Source organism: Paroedura picta, chromosome 10 (genome assembly GCF_049243985.1).
Source record: "Paroedura picta isolate Pp20150507F chromosome 10, Ppicta_v3.0, whole genome shotgun sequence".
Classification (NCBI taxonomy): domain Eukaryota; kingdom Metazoa; phylum Chordata; class Lepidosauria; order Squamata; family Gekkonidae; genus Paroedura; species Paroedura picta.
In genome coordinates, this window is record NC_135378.1 from 77,924,701 (window position 1) to 77,946,315 (window position 21,615).

At 46.7% G+C, this 21,615-nt stretch overlaps 1 protein-coding gene and 1 long non-coding RNA gene across 8 annotated transcripts in view; one reads left to right on the plus strand and one right to left on the minus strand.

Annotated features, from left to right (window-relative positions):
• ARHGAP24 (Rho GTPase activating protein 24) overlaps positions 1-21,615 on the minus strand; it is a 361,634-nt gene that overhangs the window by 116,066 nt on the left and 223,953 nt on the right. Inside the window, exon 1 of one of the 6 annotated variants that reach the window (XM_077300992.1) lies at positions 6,171-6,324. The exons of the other annotated variants lie outside the window; for them this stretch is intronic. The gene's annotated coding sequence lies outside the window, so the exon portion shown is untranslated. Of the gene's footprint in view, positions 1-6,170; positions 6,325-21,615 lie in introns of those variants that run through there. 6 annotated transcript variants of the gene reach the window in all.
• Positions 6,265-21,338, plus strand: LOC143819388 (uncharacterized). Of its 2 annotated transcripts, none has more exons than XR_013224945.1 (5): positions 6,265-6,392; positions 8,781-8,839; positions 10,245-10,396; positions 12,831-13,063; positions 14,798-21,338. It is a non-coding gene; the product is annotated as an uncharacterized LOC143819388 (long non-coding RNA). The 2 variants fall into 2 exon arrangements; XR_013224944.1 differs by lacking the exon at positions 6,265-6,392 and adding an exon at positions 6,466-6,556.

The window sequence follows — 21,615 nt, forward strand, 5'->3', positions numbered from 1 at the left end:
CCATTAGTGGCCTCTGCGTGGCAACCCTGGTCTTCCTTGGAGGTTTTCCATCTGAATAAAGACCCCAGCTTAGCTTCCAAGATCTTTGGGCTGTCCAACTCAGGACAACCCGCCCTATACAGTCTGTATAATGTGATGTGACATGCTGACATTACCAAGAAATGACAATGGGACATCAGAGACATCGGGAGGACAATACTCTGGCTTTTGGTCAAAGCTCCGTGGTAGAACTTGCGTCAAACCATAACCATAGAGTTTTGCCCCCAAACCAGTATCACTTCCTCCTGATGACCCCAACACCACTTCTGGGTGATGTCAGCATGTCACATAAAAATGTGATGTTCTTTCAATTTAGGGTAAATTTGAGGGGGAGTTTGGGGGGGGGGAGGTAGTTGCGTCTGGAAAGCAGGGGACCTCCACCTGGATCAGTGGACCTGGCAACTCAAATCCTGGAACCATGGGTTAAGGTTGTCTAGTGAATAAAGCAAGCTCATAAAAGGGACAGTGTGATGTAAGGGTTGCAGCATTAGACTAGCAGCCTGGACAACCCAGGCTAGCCTGCCCTGGTCAGAACTTGGAAGCCAAGGAGGCCAGCCGGGGTCAATACTTGGACGGGAGTTGACCAAGGAAGTCCAGGGTTGCTACACAGAGCAAGCCAATGGCAATCACTTCTATTTCTTTCCTTGGAAACCCTATGAGGGTCACCATAAATAGGCTGTGACGTGAAGGCACTTTATTACTAGACTAAAGGTCACTTCACACATTACGGGTGATGCAGAGTCCTCCTGTCATCATCATCAAACAAATTACTTTGCAGCAAATGAAGTGGGCCTTTAAGACGTGGGAGAGCTGCGTTCGACTGCTGGCTTTCCATGAAGGTCCCTGGATGCCTTTAACAAGGAAGAACAAAGGTATGACCAGTGAGGAGCTCATGGGTGTCAACAGACAGAGCCAGCTTGGTGTGGGCGGTCAAGAGCAGTGACGTCTAATCTGGAGAGTTGGGTTTGAGTCCCCACTCCTCCTCCACATGCAGCCACCTGGGTGACCTTGAGCCAGATACAGTTCTCTCAGACCTCTCTTAGCCTCACCTACCTCACAGGGTGTTTGTTGTGAGGAGATGAAGGGAAGATGACTGGAAACTGCTTTGAAACAGGGTACAAAATACCCAGCTCTTTTTCTTCCAGGCAACCACTCTAGCAATGGAGCCCAGAACAAAGCCTTGCCTGGAAAACATCTCACCTCACGGTCTTCAATGCCAACTGTGTCTAAACACCTCAAAGAGCTACCTGACATTCGTTCTCCCCTTCCCCTCTCCACAGAGTTTGGACAACTCTGTCTATTGTTTCCCCACACATGCTGAACTGGCGCAATTTGATGCCACTGATTTTAATCACTAATACTAAGGAAGCACCGTATAAATGTGCAGGCCCATGTCTTCTGGGGGGGAAGTCTCAGGTGCACCTGCCTTTCACAATCAATATAGACATGAAGCCCCACACAACCAAAAAGTGTTCTTGTAGTGTTAAGGAAATCAATAGTACTCATATCTGAGACCTGGTTTCAGCCAAGGGGTTCTCCATGAACGTTTCTGCTCAAGAAGACCAATTTCCCCTTGCGGCTTCACTAGGTGGCCAGCTTTGGGTCGGGAAATATTTGGAGACTTTGGGAGTGGAGTCAGGAGTGGGTGGGATTTGGGACAGGACCTCAGTGGAGTATAATGCTATGGACTCGTACAGTTGACTGAAGAATGATACAAACGTTTTATCTGGGATGGTTGTCCACCGAGCATGTAGCTTCAGGAGGGCCACATATGGAACAAGACAGGGGACATCCACCTAGCCAGCCAGATCAGCCGAATCAACCTTGGCGACCAATGGGGTGACAGATGTCACTTCTTGTATCTATTGGACTTAAGGTGACCAGATTTTAACATTGGCAAAGCGGGACACCATTGACCGGGGAGGTTCTTGATTAAAAATTTGGTCTATATGGTGCAACAAAAAGTTTCATAGAATGCACAGAATGCAAAAATAGTATATTTCAACATAAGTACAATTTGCCAGGTACCCCCCAGATGTCCCTCCAAAAGTGGGACAATCTGGTCACCTTAATTAGACTGCAAATAAATGATTGACTGCTATGGAGTCCACCCTCCAAAGCAGCCATTTTCTCCAGGGGAAGTGATCGTTTTCACCTGGAGATGAGCTGCAACACCGCGGGATCCCCAGGTCCCACCTTGATACCAGCATCCCTGGGCTTCACCGTTTGCATCAGCCACACAAAAAGCACACCAACGTATGCACCCGCTAAGAAGATTCATTCCACAGAACCTTCACACCATTCCATCCCATTTCCTTTCTCCTAAGTTCCACCGCAACAAATCCACGTCCCGACCACGATCCCCTCTCCCCACGTAGCTGGTTGACAATCCAGGCTTGCCGCTACTTTTGTGTGCATTCGAAAGCCTGAGCAGACTCTCCCAAGGCAGCAAAAGCCAGTGACCCAAAGCCACAGTGTGTGGGATGCTCTACATTTATTCAGTGTAACAAGGCTACACAACACAAAACTAAAGCAGGACCGTGACAGTTGATGGAGTAGCCTTTTCCCCCCTCTTGCTTTCCAGGCAGAGGCGCAAGAAGCTGAGCGGCAGTGGCTCTTATTAGAAGAAAGTGAACAAGCGTGCCCTTTGAGCTTAATAAGTCTTCAACGAAGCATCGCTCATGCACATAAATAAGGCCGAAACATTTACAGTAACTAGGCAATGCATAATGGGATGGGACATTTGGGCCGTGGCAATTCTAATTAACCTTCTCTGCTTGCTACTGGGTTTTGTTTTCCTGGAGTGCTTTTCGGGATGTTTGCATAGAGGGCTGTATGTAATGCTCATCTTCCTCAAGCACAGACATTCTCTCCAGAAGTGGACACTGTAGAAGCCAAATAACCTCCCAGAGTGGATATTGTAGAAGCAAACTCACGTCAAAGAAATTGATGACCCCAAAAACATATAGCATCCTCATTTATCCAGCTCTGGAACTTTCTTTCATGGAAGGGCCTAGCCAGCCAGAAGGAGCAGAGTTCAAACAAAGTGCTCCTTCAGTCACACACTGTAGGTCTCAAATGATAGTCCATGGGAAGAAAGCACGTCTCCTCCCACACACACCTTGGAATGGAGGTCATCCATCACAATATGCTACTAGGTAGGCCAGATCATAAGAAGAAGAAGAGTTGGTTCTTATATGCCACTTTTCTCTACCTGAAGGAGTCTCAAAGTGGCTTACAGTTGCCTTTCCTTTCCTCTCCCCACGACAGACCAAGGGACCTGGGGCCAAGGGACCAAGCCCTATGAAGATAGGTTGAGGGACTTGGGAATGTTCAGCCTGGAGAAAAGGAGGTTGAGAGGGGACATGATAGCCCTCTTTGAAAGGTTGTCATTTGGAGGAGGGCAGGATGCTGTTCCTATTGGCTGCAGAGAAAAGTACACGCAGTAATGGGTTTAAACTACAATGATATAGGCTAGATATCAGGGGGGGGGAAATTCACAGTCGGAGTAGTTTAGCAGTGGAATAGGCTGCCTAAGGAGGTGGTGAGCTCCCCCTCACTGGCAGTCTTCAAGCAAAGGTTAGATACACACTTTTCTTGGATGCTTTGGGCTGATCCTGCATTGAGCAGGGGGTTGGACTAGATGGTCTGTATGGCCCCTTCCAACTCTATGATTCTATGATTCTAACAGACACCCTGTGAGGGAGGTGAGGCTGAGAGAGACCTGATATTACTGAAGTAGAAGAGTAGGTTCTTATATGCCACTTTCCTCTATCCAAAGGAGTCTCAAAGTGGCTTACAGTCGCCTTCCCTTTCCTCTCCCCACAACAGTCACCCTGTGAGGGAAGTGAGGCTGAAAGAGCCCTGATATTACTGAAGAAGAAGAAGAGTTGGTTCTTATATGCTGCTTTTCTCTACCCAAAGGAGTCTCAAAGCGGCTTACAGTCGTCTTCCCTTTCCTCTCTCATCTGTGGAACGCTGAACTAACAGATGAAAACAGAGACCTGCATCTACATCATTGTAGAACTCCGGAACTCCTGGGACATGCTCTTTCCAGCAGAAGAACAAAACTTGTCTACTACCCTCCCAAGTTAGCTTGCCGTAGCTACTGCAAGAAGGAACTGGGCGAACGAACAGGAGGACTGCCCAGTTCAGGTTGGGAAACTCACGGAGATTTGGGAATGGAGCCTGAGGGGAACAGGGCTCTCAGTGGGGTACCATAGCATCCATTTCCTCTAGGGTAACTGATCTCTGCAGTCTGGAGATGAGATGTAATTCTGGGGGGTCCCCAGGTCCCACCTGGAGGCTGGTATCCTTATGAAAAAAGTTAGCATGTCCTCCAGTTTCCCCTTCTTGCCCCCTGCTCCATACACTGTTTGGACAGCATTTAAGGCATGGGTACCCCTGGGGAATTGCAGAAGCCAAAGTAGATCTATCCATCATATGAAACTACATTTCCCAAGGCACCGGGTGCCTTACCACCTGTCAAAAGGGTGCAAGGCACCTGTTGGGAGACGTAGTGGGTGGCAAGGGGAGAAAGATGGGGGTGGTCTTCCCACATCCAGGCAGGGGGACAAGGACCAAGAGAGATTCTTTTCTCTTTTCCTGACTGGTCAGCTACGATTCCTGCCATCAAAGCAGAAGGCATCTTCTCACTCACCACACACAGTAAGATTGGCAACTAATTTTGGGAGAGCTGATAATAATTTGGATAGAAGTGGAAGCAGCTGGAGATAGCGGTAGGCTGGTTGTGGGTTCCTAGGGAGAGCCTAGCAAATTCAGGGTGACTTGGGTTCTTCAGGGGGACTTTTGCCCCCGGAGAGTTCTGCATTGTTGTCTGCGATTGGCCAAGCGATTTTGGAACCAAGTCTGTAGAAGTTTGCCCCCCTCTGTTTTCCGCACCTGTTGGGCTTACCCAGCAACTGATGTGATACATCTTCCGCCCTTAAGCCACCATGAGCAAAACAAGAAACAAAACCATATAGTGAAAGAACAATCCAAACTCATTGAAGGACTGGCCTCCCCAGTGACATGTACTTGTGTGCCAGTTTCCTGCCCTGCATAATATTTTTTTCCCGGTCACAAAGTTTTGGATGTTCCACTGGCAGAACCAAGGAGCTCTCTGTGTCTGTGGAACTTCAGGCCACTATCTTTGCTGAGATTGTATTTAATGAGGATCTGCTAGTTAGGCTAGAGCCTCTTGTGGCGCAGAGTGGTAAGGCAGCAGACATGCAGTCTGAAGCTCTGCCCATGAGGCTGGGAGTTCGATCCCAGCAGCCGGCTCAAGGTTGACTCAGCCTTCCATCCTTCAGAGGTCAGTAAAATGAGTACCCAGCTTGCTGGGGGGTAAACGGTAATGACTGGGGAAGGCACTGGCAAACCACCCCGTATTGAGTCTGCCATGAAAACGCTAGAGGGCGTCACCCCAAGGGTCAGGCATGACTCGCCTTACCCCCATTTCCAAAAGGAGACCTTCAATGTGCTATGCCAGACTTACGAATTGCAATAAACACAACACACCCTGGGGTTCATCAGCTTACTTCGCATCAGCATTCCAGTACACAAAACCCCAGCAAAATGCAAAAGGTTAAGAAACTTTAATGCTGCAGATGCCATACGAAAGTTCATGCGCTTAAACATTAAAGGGAGTTGCTTTTGGGGTTCACAAGCACCTTAAATCGTGATGTTCCAGGTTACAGGACTTAATTTTACCGGCAAGGGTGTCCAACACAACAGAGGGAAGGGGCCTGGAGGAGAGGGAATGCCACAAGTTTCTCATTAAGAACTGGATCGGAGCAATTAATAAACTGCGAATGAGATATTTCAAAACCACAGTACAATTTACAGGTGTCAAGTGGATTCCAGAGGAGCCAGCGTCCAAAGAGTGATTTCAATTCACTACTACATTCACTTGAAAATGCCATTGCTGTTTTTTTTTTTAACATAATTAATAACACATCTGCCCTCTGACCCTACTTGGATCTCCAAACCCTCCACATCCTATCGGATGCCTTCGGAAGGACTAGACGGAACCAACCACGGCTCCTGACCCCCCCTCTCCCCCCCACACACATTCCCAGCTGGTGAAAACATGCTTGAAAGCAATCTAAAGCAAGTCTGAACCTTCTCACCTTACTCAAACGCACGCTCCGGAGGAACTATAGCCTCAGCCAGTTCTGCCGACTGGGACGGCTGCCCTTCTGAGCTCCGTCTCTGCCCAGCCGGTCTCGCTTCTGCGCTCCCACTATCTCAGTGCCGGCTGCCGTTTCGCCCATGACTCCATTGCACAGGAATGGCGATAACTTCTCCCACCGATGCTCCAGCGGCTCCAGGCACAGAGCTGCTGGGCTCAGGTAGGGAAGGGAGGGCCCCAGGGCTGGGCCCCCAGGTGGACTCTTATCCTTGGAGAGCCCAGAGAGGGAAGGGAGACCCGAAACTCCTGGGAGAAGTTCCTCCTTTCGCTCCCTTTTGGAAGGGCTGCTGCGCTACATCGATCACAGCTGGAGACTAAGCAGAGGTCAGGAGAGCAATGAATCAGAGAAGCCAAAGAGAGGGGGGGGGGCAGCTGCCTGGAAGCCAGCCTGCACACACAGGATCCAGAGCTCCAGTCATAAACACAACATAGGAGGAGGGGGGGGGAGAGGGAGGGCATCTTTCAGACCACAGGGTTTGTCATCCCCCACAGGGGCGTCCTGGTTAGTCCCATTCAAGTTTGATTGAGGAGAGGGAAGAAAGAGAACGTGGGACGCTTGGCTTTTGAAAGCAACCAAAGGGAGACAATCCAACGAAGGGGTCCCCCAGCAATTGAAAGAGACAGGGCTCCCCATCCTCTCACCAGCACATCTATCCTGAAATCTTAACAATTGCTCTGGCGGGGGGGGGGGGGGGGAAGGGGGTGGTGGGTGTTTTTAAGTGTCTCTTTATACATTTTTGCTGCTTTGACTCAGTTCCTGCAGGAAGGAAGAGAGAGGGTTTTTTTTTTTTTAAAGAAAAGAGGGCGATTTAATAGCTGATGGTTAGGAAAGGAATTTGTGGAATGAAAACCCTGAAGGTCTTAATCAGATAGCAGCAGGAACTGCCTGTGCTAAACTTACCCCAGCTTCTATCTTAGGACATGGGTCCGATTAAGCTGCGGGTCCGTCTTACTCCCTATGCCCCCTGCAAGGCCTTGCCCTCTGCAGGGTCTCACTGGCTGGAGATCCCTGGCCTATGTTCAGTTTGCCGGGCCTTGACCTTATACCAGGTCTTGGCTTTATACCAGCCTGGTATAATGAGCTCCTGGGAGAGTTGGAAGCCCTGAAGGAGTTGAATCAGTTCCACCGATGGAGTTCTGCCACCAAGCATTTGGTGAAGGCCAGGAAGGGGAGGGGGCTAGAAGATCTTCCTTCTCCCTTCCTTTATCTCCCCCCACACTTCTCCTGGGGGAGGTCGTAATCTTCCAGGCATGGCCGTTGTGAGTTTTGTAGCTAGGATGGGGCTAGGTACTGGGGGTGGGAGGGGTGTTTTAAGTTGTTATTAAACTGTTTTACTGTTTGGTTTGATGGGAGCCGCTGCAAGCCAGCTGTCCTAGGAACAGTGGCCTATAAGACTAATAATACAAATAAAGACATAATTTCAGGTGGGTTGTTGTTGTCTGGGAAAGTAATCTGGCAGGTCATGAGTGCTCTGAGTGGCTAACCCTCAAACTCCAGGCATGCTTACTTGGGAGAAGACCTCATCAAATACAGTGGGGTTTCAAGTTAATGTGAAAGGGAGTTGGGATTTCTGGTTGACAACAAGTGGAATAGGAATCAACAATGTGACATGTAGTGAAGAAGGCTAATGTTATATTACTGCACGGAATCTGGATCAAAGGAAGTTATAATACCGCTCTATTCCGCACTGGTTAGACCCCATTTGGAATATGGCGTCTAGTTCTGGGCATTGCAGTTCAACAAGGATATTGACAAGCTGGAACGTATTCAGAGAAGGGCAACTGGGATGGTTGAGGGGTTGGAATCCATGCCTCTCAAGGAGAGGTTGAGAGAATTGGGTGTGTTTAGCTTGGAGAAGAGGAGGCCAAGGGGTAATAGGAGAGCTGTGCTTACATGAAAGGTAGACATGCTGAGGGGGTTGGGGGGGGCAACTTGTTTACTGCAGCTTTTGAGGCAAAGAATAGGATCAATGGGTTCAAATTTCAGGAAATATTAAGAACTATTTTCTGATGGCACGGGCTGTTTGTAGATGCAGTATGCTGCCTTGGAGGGTGGTGGAGTCTCCTTCATTGGAAATTTAGGAGGAAATTGGATGAGCAACTGTCAGGACTGTGTGATTTTTAAGTCCCCGAGATGGTGGGGGGCTGGACTGGATGGCCCTTTGTTCTCTCTTCCAGCTTTGTGTGATTCTGTGTTACTCTGAAAGTGTATGCCCTCTGCCACAGGGCAGCGCCTTAGCGCCCAGCCATCTAAAATCTGGCAAAGGAGGTATATTCAGATACCCTACTCCAGGGGTAGTCAAACTGCGGCCCTCCAGATGTCCATGGACCACAATTCCCAGAAGCCCCTGCCAGCGAATGCTGGCAGGGGCTTCTGGGAATTGTAGTCTATGGACATCTGGAGGGCCGCAGTTTGACTACCCCTGCCCTACTCTATTAGAGTATATGACTGTGGGACGGCTAGTGTAGACACCCTGTATCAATGACCTTTGAATGTGATTACTTTTATGAGCCAGAACAATTCTAATTTTTCCTTTGCTTCAATTAGATATTACCTCTTTTAATAGAAGATAACAGCAGACCTATTGCACTTTTAGCAGCAAAATGGTATGTGTTTGTGATAGATTTATGCAGCCTTTCAAGTGTGGTCAAGCTTTTTATATGTTAGTATAGTACTCTGCTTAGACCTTATAAGTTAAGAAGCTGTATGAGGTGGGGGGCTAGTATTTTGTGCATTCCAGAGGTTTTACTTTGACCTATTGTTTGCTCTTAGCTTAGTGCTCTCCCTGGAAAGACCCTCGAGTTAGTCCCAACGCCTCCTTTTCTCAGCTTCTCCCCCCAGGCGCCCGAATCCAGTGCCTTATTGTGTGCGAACCAAAAATAGCACCGTGCTTTTTTATTCAAGCACTTGCCTAAGTGAGCCTTGGGCCAAACGCCATGTGACTAGGCAGCTAGTTAACTCTCTGCGAGGAAAAAGAGACACTAAATGCAGTTCAAGACCCTCTGGTCTTCCAAAGCAAGTGCCTGTTCACAAAACAGGAATGTTCAAGAGAAAGTGGAGGAGGAACTCAAGATCAAGCAGAGTAGAAGGCTGGTATCTAGGGAGGAGTACCAACACTTTTAAACAAGAGCCTTTTCATACTCATACTTAAAGGGCCAGCTGTCCCAATATGAACCTGGTTCTGATTTGTTAGCTGTCTAGCTGTTCCCCAGATTCTGTTTCCTCGCCCTCGACTAATAGCCTCCACCCAGCCTAGATCTGTGACAGTCCAGTCTAGGTCACTCTTAGCAGCCAGCCTCCAAGTGGGCAAACAAGGGGGGGGGGAACATGTGTCTCAATAAATCCTGTAAATTTCCAAAGAATTTGTTTACGATGACATATTATCCTTTGTAGCTTACAGCAATGATCCTACAACCGAGGAAGTTCAACGAAACTAGTTTATACCTAGGATACTAGTCTCAGTTGCATTTGATGGTTACTGTTAAAGATACTGAAGACTTTTTCTTCTTGCTTGGCTAATGTTGACCTCCAGTTGAAACACAAGACTACATTTGCTGCAGATGAAACACATTCTATGGAAACTTTCAGGATTTATTGGGCCACAGGTGCTTGGTTTCTTTTGTTTGTGCATATCCTCTCATGTGTGTTTCTAGATTGATTTTCATGCCTCCAAGTGGGGCTTTTATAGTTGATCTCCAGAGAACAGCTATCCTTTCCCCTGGATAAACTGGTTGTTTTGGAGGGTGAATTCTGTGGCATTACTTGCTGTTGAAGTCTTTTCTCTCCCCAAACCCTCCCCTCCCCAGGCTCCACCCACAAAATCTCCAAGTATTTCCCTACCCAGATCTGGCAGCCCTATGACTGATCCCATGGAACAGCATTACAGAAGTTATTAGTAGGGCTCCCGTCTTGCCAGATTTCAGAAATAACAGTAAAACAGTGCTGTTTAGGAAGCCTCTGTGTTTTCTTCTGCTTGTCTTTTTTCCATGTTGCTCTTGGACTGGAAACTAGGCATGGTGGGAACTTTGCGGTGAAGACAATCACCCAGTGGACATGCTGAGTTTGACTACCACATCTTACATACGAGCCAAGTCTTGAAACAGGCCATCCTGTTCTTCTTGTTTACCTCCCAACTTGAATACTAAGCCGGGAAATTCGGATCGGTAAGTTTCTCTCCACTGCTTATGGAACTGTGCCATAGGACAATCCGTTAATCTGGTCAGGTCAAGTCACTAAAATGCACAGATCTCTCAGTTGTAACTGCACAAGGTACCTCTTTGGTATTTTTATAGTCTAAAAAACCATAGATGAGAGGAAAATAAATCCCATCCCATTTGCTTGCCCAAGACAAGTAACCAACTCACCTTTAGCCCCAATCCCCTGCCATTGAGAAATTGAGGAGTGTGTGTGTGTGTGGGGGGGGGGGAATAGCCAGAAAATGGCCTCCACAAGATGCTCTTGGAATTATCCCAAGCCTGTATGGTCTTTACCAGGGGTAGTCAAACTGCGGCCCTCCAGATGTCCATGGACTACAATTCCCAGGAGCCCCTGCCAATTGGCTGTGCTGGCAGGGGCACATGGGAACTGTAGTTCATGAACATCTGGAGAGCCACAATTTGGCTGCCCTACAGTGTCTCATGGAAGGGACACCACATCCTCCCAAAACTCCACCTCTCTCAACATCTCCTGCCATTTGCAAAGGCACCACTGGCTGCCCTCCTCCCCTCCCATGAGACTGTGTGCGAATGCGCAGGTGTGAAGGGCTGTGAATCTTAACAATTCAGCAACCATGAACACATAGACTCATTCCACACTTGTTGGATAATGCACATTTAATGTGCTTTCACAGCTGTATTTTCCCCGTGCAAAACAAGAAAACTGGCTTCTTGAAAGCGCATTATCCAACATGTGAGGAATGAGTTGCATGCTGTCAGGACACAGCCAGAGACAGAGAGATGGACAGCAAGTCAGTAAGAGTAGGGATTTTCTAAGGGGACACAGCAGGCCCATGGGTCCTTAATGTCATGCATGTGTTGGGGACAAACAAGGAACGTACTTCTGCTCTGTTTCTACATTGCTTACCTTCCTGTTCTCTGGTATCATCTTGCCCGTATAGTTAGGGAGTGGCTTGTTGTTGGTGTCATATGTGCTCAGCTGAGTCACAAAGCTTTTATTAGTTTTAACACCTGCTAGCCCCACAAAGCCAACAGATCTGTGGGAACGAGAGCCAGATTCCATTCCAGCCTGTGCACAAAAGGGACAACTAATGCACGGCGAGGATTCAGTGGCGGAATGCTAGGCGGTTAACGCGGCAAAGCGCAAAACCAAAGCCAAATGAAAAGTAGCCTGACCCCCAGCTCCAGCAGCCCAGGACTATGCATTTTGACTGGGAAGCAGTTCCCACACTGCTCACTGAAGCCCCAGAGGTGAGCACACGGCAGCCTCTGGCTCAGTTCAAGCACAGCACCTGGTTCTATTCTAAAAAAGATCTGTTTGTGAAGTCAGGATGCAGCTCAAGACTAGGATGAAAATCCTCGTTTGCCTCAACACATTCTGGCTGCTTCAATGCCCTGCCCCCTTATCTCCCACCAAGACCTGGTTTATATCATGGCTTCCATCTGGGGGCCCTGGTCCCCCCTCGACACTGATGGGGAATGGAGAGGGTAGGGTTGTTAGGTCAATGTTGGGAAACTCCTGGTACTGTTTTAAAGAAAATAATGTTGGGCATTATTAGCCAGGGATATTTTCTTGAGGTCAGAGATCGTCAGCTGGTTAGTGCTCTCTGGGGAATGCATTCAGAGAAGCAGTCCTTCAGATACGCGGGGCCTGGACCATGTAAGGCCTTGAAGGTTAGTACCAAAACCTTGAACCAGATCCAGAATTTAACTGGAAGCCAGGGCAGCTGCCACAGAACTGGGCAGCTGCTTTCTGGACCAGCTGTAGTTTCCAGAGCAGGGTCAAGGGAAGGCCTGCAGTAGTCAAGCCTGTGGGCTTCCCCCTTCTGCTTCCCCCCTTATGAAAACATTTGGAGGGAAATATTCTGGCAGGTACCTTGGTGCCCAACAGCACTGCATAAGGACCCCTGTCCTGGACACTGGCAGGAATAAAAATGCACATTAGCTCAGAGCGCAGAGGCACTAAAAAAAAGTGCATTCAATATCAAGAATAATCAGTAGACCGCAAGTAGCTATGACTACAGTATTATAAACATCTGTGTTGAAGTCACATGTGAAATCTTTTTTCAACCCAACACAGAGCAAGACATGCAGATTGAGACACATGGTTTTGAGTGTGCTTTTTTCCCCAATGGATTATGGACACGGAATGCAATATGAATCCCATCTCAAAATTAAAAAAGACTTGTAGAGCAGGAAAAGGTACAGAAGAGAACAATTAAAGCAATCAGTGGAATGAAACATTTTCCTTATGAAGAAAGGCTTAGGGATTTAATGGGGCTTTTTTAGATTGGGGGATGGGGAAAGGACGACTGTGGATTCAAGATAAATATTTAGAAAAGAATGTATGGTGTACAAAGAGAAATTTCTCTCTTTTCTCCCACTCTCTGATGCTCTCCCCCTCCATTTTTCCAAACCATAGGACCTCAAGTTCTTGAACAAAACTAACTTGCTGTAAATTCTTCAGAACGAACTTCTTCACGCAATCTTTGATTAAAAAAGGGAGTTGATTGCCATAAAATACCGCAAAGGATTTTTAAAGCATGGGTAATATTACAAATAAATTAGACAGCTTCATGAAAGATGGACCCATCACTCACAAGATGACAATGGAACCTCTATATTCAGATGCAGTGTGCCTCCAAATAGCAACAGGTGAGGAATAATCTAAAAATTGCCCTGATGGACTAGTCAAGATTCATCTACCATCCAGCATTCTGTTTCAATAACATCCAGCCAGCTATGCTTGGAAGTTCATAATGAACCAATGTGTCATTGCAATTATATATCATCTGTCTTTCAATGGGCTGATATGGGAAAAGCTGACATCAGGGTTATGCTATTTTGTTCTGACAGCTAGCTTGCTTGGTTGCCCAGCAAGCTTCATGAAGTTAAGCACATTTGTTGATATTTGTCCCCAATAATCAGGTGGTCCCAAAGTTCGAACAAAAGTTTTCAAAATGCTAAATTGTGCATGTGCATCATCCATCAGATGCTGTTGAAACATACTTGATGTTGGTTTGGTTTTTAAATACTGAAAATCAACTTTTAAATATGAAGAAGAAGAAGAAGAAGAAGAAGAAGAAGAAGAAGAAGAAGAAGAAGAAGAAGAAGAAGAAGAAGAGTTGGTATATAATATATAAGTATGCTGCTTTTCTCTACCAGAAGGAGTCTCAAAGCGGCCTTTCCTCTCCCCACAACAGACAAAGACCTTGCAAAATCTCATCTCTCTTACTTGGATTTGTAACTCGGTATCTTAAGGTCAGTCCTATTAAACTTAAATGCCCCCCTTTTGCATTGTGATTGAACTGGCACTGCCACATTGGTACTGTGTTCTGCTGGAAACTACTATATTGCACTGATTTTGCTAGGCTTGCAAATCCCCCCCCCCCCATGCTTGGAGTGTGGTTCTATGCTAGACATCTGTCCTGTTGAGCTGGCACTACCACAATGGCCCTTTGTTCTGCTGGGCACTAGTACATTGTACTGGTTCTGGTGCCCCCCTTCAGTTTCTACTGCATAGATTCTCTAGGACTCTGATTCTGTTCTTGCTTTTTTGCTGCTTTTTCCTTACATTGGATACAATGGAGGAAGGGACACCTTCTTGGGGGGAGGTATAACTCAGACCCCAATCCTCACCTGAGGGGACTCAGTTGGAGATCCCTGAGAGCTTAGTGTCTCTAGCATACTGGGGGCACGGGCTGTTCTTCCCACTCACAAACTGAACTGGTACATTTAGCTCTTAAAAACCACAAACCAAACTGTATTTTCCTGGTTTGTGCCCTAGTTGTTTTGAATTCTCATTATGGTTGCCAACTCACCACTGGGAAATATCTTTAAATTTTGGGTATGAAGTCTTAGGAGGGCAGTGTTTGGGGAAAGGAAGGACTTCAATGGGGTCTAATGCCCTAGAGCAGGAGTAGTCAACCTGTGGTCCTCCAGATGTTCACGGACTACAATTCTCATGAGCCTGCTGGCAGGGGCTCATGGGAATTGTAGTCCATGACCATCTGGAGGACCACAGGTTGACTACCCCTGCCCTAGAGTCCACCTTCCAAACTGGCCATGTTTTCCAGGGCTATTTCCTCCAGGTGACCCAGGAGATATCCAGCTACCATCGAAGTTGGTAACCCTAGTTCTAACACTCATAAGTAGCCTCGTCCACTTACAGTGCAATTCTAAATGGGGTTACTCCGGTCTCTCTACTTCAAATTATGCTGTAGGTGGCTTTAAAAACATCTGGACATGGAGCCCGAGTAGTCGAAAGACTTCACGAAATGTGCGTCAGACTTTTATAAAAACAGTTTCGGGTTATTTTTTTTTTGTCTGGCAACAAGGAAGAGAATAAGTACAATTTTTTAATAGCTGTTTTGTTTCCTTTTGCCCTAGAGAAAGCCAAGCTACGTAAGAAGTCATCATTTATTAATCCAGGCTGCAAAAAGAAATACCAAGAGAGTTTCTTAGACTTCATTCACCTGCTTTCTGGGGTGTTTTGGTCTCTTCGCTTTCAATGGGCCATTCTCAGAGGGTGGCATCTCCTTGGCAATGGTGACGAAGAGCCCCTGCTTGGCAAGTGCTGGCGGAACACAATGAAAAGCAGTATGTTCTAATCTACACTTAAGGATGTCTGGGAGATAGTTTACAGTCTTGCTGTTGGCTCTCTCTCAGCAGAGATCGGGTATTAACAGCATGCCAATTCCTTTCTGCTTAATTGATGAACGCTGCAGCCCAGGCCCTTGTTGGCTTCACGCAGCCATCTGTTATGCCTGTCCTGTGTGAGAGGACCACGGAGTCGCTGCTAATGAGAGAGCACTTTAAAAGCCATTCCGAATGCCAGCTGCACCTTCTGTTTCTTTCCTGACGTCTCCATCTTCATTCTTTTGAAGTCAGCTGGACGGTTACCATTGATTCCCCAGAAACCACAACAGTCCCTTATAGTTAAATATGGTGTCTACCGTAACCTTGAAAAGTCCGCGGCTCTTCTTTTCCGACTCTCAAATTCTCCGACTCTCAAAAACGTTGCTTACTTATAATGCCCGTTTTCTTTAGAGTTGAGTACTCCGTCTAATCCTACTGATCGATTGAAATTGGAAACATTACAACTAGTTTTGCAACTGTGCCACTGGTGGTATTTAACAGAAGGCTCTTCTGCTTTCTCGTTTTCATTGGCTGTGTACCCTATTGCTTCATTTGTCCCCCTTTTCCATGTATATTTTACGCCCTCCAGTTGTCAATTTGGTATTATGTTGCTGTAGGTTCAGTGCAAAAACCTGTAGGGAGATACGCCTGACATACGGCAACTTAAAATCGAATCGACCACTAGAAGGAACTGTTGGCACTTACTAAGGTTCCGCAAGGCCTGCAAAATGGAAGTCATGCACCAGGCATTCGACTGAGGTGAGGCCACCAGGAACATCTAAGAACCCTCCTTCCCACCCTTGAAACACTCTCTCCTGTATCATATAGCTCTGGCAATTAAATGGGGGAGCAACGTGGGGGATAGGAATGTATGCGATGCAAATTTTAGAAATTTCTACAGATTTTATTGAATTAAGTGTGTTGATTTTATTTGATGTACACCGCCCCGAGACAGCTGGGCTGAGGGGAAGTCCTATAAATCCAATCATACATTAAAAAAAAAACATGTATGAAAGGGGAAAAAACCCTTGAGGAGTCGGGACACACAAGTTTGGAAAATGAGACTGTGGAAGAGCCGCCAGTTACTGGCAAGGTAGCTGCTGTTGGGGCATGCTTACAATTGACTGACTTGGTAGGATTATGCATGCCTAGAACCATCATGGGAAGTCATGTATCATTTAACTGTTACCTTGCAAATATATGGGTTGGATCCAGACAAATGTTTCCAGGGTTCAAGGATTTCCACTAGGGGAGTGCATTTTCCTCCACTTCCTCCTGTGGCAGTCTGAATCGCCCCTGCAGAATTGATCCTGGTGATCCCCTTTACTCCAAGGACAAGACTGGGGGTGAGATTGGGGAGTCACTCTGTGAAGGGTGAAGCACGGGTGGAAATCGTGGACCCCACTGAAACGTCTAGTCTGCATGTAAGCTTATGTGCTTCTTTTGTGCTCGCAATGAGGATCATACTTACACACAGTCAAAACTTACCGAGCCACCCGCATTTACACAGGCAACAGTGTGAGAATGCACAAAGTGACTGTGATCCAATTTAGAACCCTCAATTAACACAAGGACTCCAGGCTTTGAGAGTCATGGAGGCAAAATGGGGAAGGCTGAAACTCTAGAGAAAGTGACCCTACTGCCCCCAAAGGAACATTATTTTCCTAGTCAATCCCCACCCACCTCCATTGATGGGGAGCATGGCTAGGTAGTGGAAGTGGATGGGCCCAGCGGCAGAAAATAACATAAGAATCTGAATTTGAAATAATCTTGTTAAAAAGCAAACTTTTACACATGCACCCGAAGCTGCCTTGTACTGAATCAGACCACTGGTCTATCAAGGTTGGTATTGTCTATTCCAGCCTTTCTCAACTTTTTTAGCCATTGAGAACCCCCCTGAAACATTCTTCAGGCTTTGAGAAAGTTCTGCAGTCATGAACCATTGAAATGGAGCTAAAATGGCTCCCTTCACATGGCTCCTAGTCATAGAATCACAGAGCCATAGAGTTGGAAGGGGCCATACAGGCCATCTAGTCCAACCCCCTGCTCAACGCAGGATCAGCCCAAAGCATCCTAAAGCATACAAGTCATTGAGGAGCAAGCAGACATTATCAGCAGAGTTCCATTCTGTTTCCCAGGGAGGGATGCCAGCCTCCAGGTAGGACCTGGGGATTACAGTTAATCTTCAAACAACAGAGATAAGTTCCCCTGGGAGAAAATGGATGCTTTGGAGGATGGACTCTATGGCACTGTACCCCAATGAAGTTCCTGTCATCCCCAGGTTCCATCCATACATTTCCAGGAGTTTTCCAATCTGGCTATTATGGATGTTTTAGGCTGATCCTGCATTGAGCAGAGGATTGGACTAGATGGCCTAGATGGCCCCTTCCAACTCTATGGTTCTATGATATGGCAACCCTGCCCCCCTATCCCCCACCGGTGGTCAGGAGGACCCTGCCACCCGATTCCCAGGGATGCTTCTGTGCAGTAGAACACTGACTCTAGTGCCACAAATGAGCAGAACAACAGAAACAAAAGAAAGAAAAGGATCCGCTTCAAGATGCATCACACAATCTCAGCTGAGACAGGCAAGAGAAGAAAGGAAAACAAGGGAGGTACAATTGCGTCAGTGATAATGAAGACGTGCAAACGCAGTGTTCAACAGGCACTCATGGTGTTCTGGCTGGGGTGAAAGGAGTAACCTTCACCTCGTTATAACTACTGTGTTACCAGCTAGTCGTTCTGAACTTCTGCACATCCGTTTTGCTTCTGTGTAGCTGCTTCTGCTGGATAATCATGAATACAAAAATCACTATGAATATTCAGCAGCCGACCTATGATGGGTACGTGTAATGTTATACGGGGAAAGAACAGTGGAAATGTAAAACAATCTCCATTTAGTTATTTAAAAAAAGAAAAGAAATCAGTCACAATTTCCCTAGCAGGGGTAGGTAGATTTCACTCATTCTTTTCTATTATTGTTCTGTAATTTCGTCCTGCCCGAGTCCTGCTCTTCCTACATTCTGGTTTAACTAGAAGAATATCCATAATTAATTCCGGAATTAGAGTACGCGGTCTACTGCAGCTTTCCATTCTGCCGGTTCATGGTTATCTCTTCCTCCCCCATTAATAAAAGCACACAGATTCATCGATAAACCCTTGCAAGGGCGGGGGGGGGGGAGCAATTGCATAAAGGAAACATTTCTGTCCTCGTGCAAAAAGAAATCATGCCAAAAGCCTGTGTCCATGGCACTTGGAAATAAAACCAGATCATTCAGAATTATAACATGAAACAGAAATTTGGAGAAGGACCATTTTGTAAATCCAGTTAGAAATTTGGAAGAGGGCACTCTTGGAAGCATTAATGCCTGTGGCCTATGGCTGCTAAGTCCCCCACAGCTGCTTGTGGGGGATGGGGATTGCACACTCAGGAGTGGGGAGGAGTATGAATATTAACACAACGTTCTGACATAACCCGAAAGTGAAGTTGGCAGGTTGGCAGGTGACACTCTGGCTTTCAGGCAAAAGCTCTATAGTGGAATTAGCTTCTTACCATAGAGTTTTGCCCAAAAACCAGATTGTCATCCCCTGACATCACCAATGTGCTTCTGGGTGGTGTCAAAAGGAAAAATCTCAAGCAAATGATGGCTTTTCCTTTTGGCATTTGTGGCTAAAGGGTCTTCTCTTTTCTTCTGGGTCAAGCATGTTGCATTTACTTCCTAATTCTACCCTCCTCATGTCTGGTAAATTCCCCCAGTTTCTGAAAGTCCTAAAAAAAGGGGGGGGAGAAGGCTCCAAGCCAGGGGATTCTCCAGACCCCAACTGGTGACTGGCGACCCTACTGTGGCCAGTTTAAAGGATATCATGTAGAACCAGTTTCTTTCCAGAAGATTGCTCCCTTGTGCAATAAAAATGCAGTTATCATTTGCTGCAAAAGATCCAGAGATTTTGTTTCCAGAAGAAGAGAGCTGCTGTTGTACCAAAAATGAATTTTCTCAGTACTATTGTTATTGGCCCAAACTCAGCCATTCGATTTGTTATAAACAGATAAGTTGCTTTATAGTGATTTAAACCACTGGTCACTTAGAATGGTATAGCCCAGGCTAGGCCAATCTTGTGAGAACTTGGCAGCTTAACCAACTTAGTACGTAGATGGGAGACACCCCCCCCTCCCCCAGGAAATCCAGGATTGCAACACAGAAGCAGACAACGACATACCCCCTTTGTTTGTCTCTTGCCCTGAAATCTCCATAGGGTTGCCATAAGTTGACTGCGAGGGGTGGGGGGGCATTGGCCTATTCTGCACACAATAGATAATGCACTTTCAATGCACTTTAGAAGTAGATTTTCCTCTTCTGCACAGGAAAATCCAGCTGCCAAAGCACATTGAAAGTGCATTATCCTATGTGTGCAGAATGGTCCCAAGTCTCAAATTCTCTACTTCATCTTAGGAGCAGCTCATTTGAGTACCTTCTCCCCTCCAATTCCTTCCTAGCCACTAAAATCTTAGTAGAAGATTCTGCTGTGCATTCCCTCGCTTACTTAAATGGCACAGAACAGGGTTCTCTCAACAGCAGTCGCTACCTTTCTTAGAAGAAGCTAGCAAGTATGGCTCCGGTGACCAATTAATATTTGTTCAAAAGGGGCTTCCCAGTTTCTGAATCCGGTTGTGTCATGGATGAGTTTTCACAGCTCGGGAAAACCAGATCTGCGGTTAAGCGAAAACTTCTTTAGGGCAAGAATGGGCTTTCTGTTTGGAAGCTCACGCCTCTGCAAGCAGCGCATTTCTCCCTTCCCCTGACTTAAACAGGCTGGACTCATCCTTGTGGCTGGCATCACAAGGGACTGAGCAGACACAGGCCTATTTTACAGAGAACGTCATGGGTGGGTTTCTCGCAGCACAGCTGGGCATCTTACACAATAAGGCCGCCTTTAAACATACAGAGAGGGATGCAAAGACTGAAATTCCATGAAGTCCCTGTGAACTTAGGCAGATGGTATGTGGGTGGGCACTGTGTTGGTGCTTGGCTCTTGTGGCCCTGTCTTCCATGCCCAATCATAGAATCATAGAATCATAGAATAATAGAGTTGGAAGGGATCCCGTGGGTCATCTAGTCCAACCCCCTGCATTATGCAGGACACTCACAACCCTATCACTCATCTACTGTAATCTGCCATCCCTTTGCCTTCACAGAATCAGCCTCTCTGTCAAATGGCTCTCCAGCCTCTGTTTAAAATTTTCCAAAGATGGAGAACCCACCACCTCCAGAGGAAGCCTGTTCCACTGAGAAGTCGCTCTAACTGTCAGGAACTTCTTCCCGATGTTTAGATGGAATTTAGTTCAATGCCAATCGCCACTTTGGGGTCAGGAGGCAAATTTCTTCCAGGTCACACTCGCTAAGGTGTGGGCATGGAATTGGGGTCATTGTGGGTGGGCAGGTTGTTGTGAACTTCCTGCATTCTGCAGGGGGTTGGACTACATGACCATAGAGGTCTCTTCCAACTCTACGATTCTGTGATCCTAAGCTCCTATAAATATAAATTCTTGTGAACTTCTGGGCACCCAAACCAGCCCCAAGTCTTCTTCATACGCCAGCGGAGTGTCACGTTGAAGATAGCTTCAGATAAAATTGTTTATACATGTGTCAGCAGCCTGACATCCCGATTTACGATGTTTGCTAACGCAGGGTTGTCATATCCTAGCAAAAGCAACGGCAACAGAAAGGAGAGACAAAAAGTGATTCTAAACCTGGGGGAAAGCTTTGCACTGTTAATCCCGTAGCTGGTCAGAGAGTTGGTTTTTTGACAAGTGCTCTTAGTGACCGATATCTAGCTGCCCAGTGAGCCAAAAGCAAAACTATCAGAAGTCGCCCCACTCCCTCCAGGAGATCAAGTAGACAAAAGGTCAAGAAGACCAGAAACAAGAGGCAGGAGATGGGTTGCCTTGTCAAGTCCTTACTTGAATGTTCATCATTTCCTGCAGAACCTACCCATACATTCTTCATAGGTGCCTTGAGTCAGTTGGAGATGTTCTTGTTCCCCAGGACAACGGAGATAAGATCTGAATCAGTGGCCTATCCCCCAACAGTGATATTTTTAGGGTGCTTTTTCGTAAGGGCTCTAAACACAAAGACAGAAGATTTGGGCAAGAGGCAACTGATGAGGATCTCGCTTAGGGGCCTCATCCAACTTTACTAGCTGAGAGACAAAAGAGATGAGAAGGTGGGTGGTTTGTGGTTAGAACTTCCCTGTGTTTTAAGAAGATTAATAGCTGCTGCGTATGCTCTGATTTGGATCAGGGCCGCAGTCGTAGGGATGCGGGGGGGGGGGAGAGAGAGAGAGAGAGGGAGAAGAGGTTTAACCCATTCACCACTGTATGGTTTTGCCAATCTACCATCTCTCTTATTACTCTTGAGGAAAATAGAAGAGAGGGTGTGTATCACAGACAAAACTTTGTGTGGAGGGTTAACTGCTTGGGCAGCTTGGGCTGATTTCTCAGCAGTGTGCATTGGTTTTTAAGTGGGAATCTTCACTATGTATCAGTTAGAGCTTATTGCTACTTTTATGTA